Source organism: Glycine soja, chromosome 7 (assembly GCF_004193775.1).
Source record: "Glycine soja cultivar W05 chromosome 7, ASM419377v2, whole genome shotgun sequence".
Lineage (NCBI taxonomy): Eukaryota > Viridiplantae > Streptophyta > Magnoliopsida > Fabales > Fabaceae > Glycine > Glycine soja.
Window position 1 is genome coordinate 38835986 of NC_041008.1, and position 1074 is coordinate 38837059.

Genomic DNA, 1074 nt, shown 5'->3' on the forward strand with positions numbered 1-1074 from the left:
AATGAAAGAGGAGTCCCTGATTGTTGATGCAGCTTAGTAGCATAATCTGATGGAGTAGATACTGGTTTAGATCCAAGCATACCAGCATCACTGAGAATGTCTAAGGCATACTTCCTCTGACAAAGATTGATACCAGTAGGTTTTCTGGCCACTTCAAAACCTAAGAAGTATCTCAAGTCACCTAAATCTTTTATCTTAAAAGCATTGTCCAGCAATTGTGTAATAGCTTGTATTTCAATCAAATCATTTCCTAACAAAACAATATCATCCACATAAACTAACAGAGCACTAACAGTATTGAATCCATGCTTGAGAAACAAAGAATGATCTGAAGCACACTGCTTGTACCCATGAGAGATCAAAAAGGAAGAGAGCCTGGCATACCACTGCCTGCTGGCTTATTTCAATCTATATAAGGACCTTTGCAACTTACAAACTTGCCCAGGCTTGGCTACTTGCATACCTTGAGGAAGCATCATGTACACTTCTTCATTTAAATCACCATGCAAGAAAGAATTATTCACATCTAATTGCTTGAGATACCATTTATTGATAGCAGCTAAGGCCAATAGAAGTCTCACTTTGGTTAGCTTGGCAAATGGAGAAAATGTGTCTAGGTAACCTTGCCCTTCCACTTGAGTGTAGCCCTTGGCCACTAACCTGGCCTTATGTCTCTCTACTGACCCATCTGATTTGTACTTGATCTTATACACCCACTTACAACCAATAACATTCTTATGTTGAGGCATATCAGTTAAAATCCAAGTATCATTAAGTTCTAAAGCCTTAATCTCTACATTCATTGCCTCTACCCAAATAGGATCCTTAGAAGCTTCATTATATGACCGAGGTTCAAGACTTTGTGTAATGGATAAAACAATATTATGATAAGAAGGAGACAATTTTCTATATGAAAGAACATAATTAAGAGGATAGAGACAAGTACCTGTAGAATAACTAGCTATAGGTTAAAATAGGTATGAAACATGGAAGTCCTTATACTTACTTGGTTTGTGTGTCTGTCTCAGAGATCTTCTGGTTGTATTAGGGGATTGCTCTAAGGTTAAGGAATCA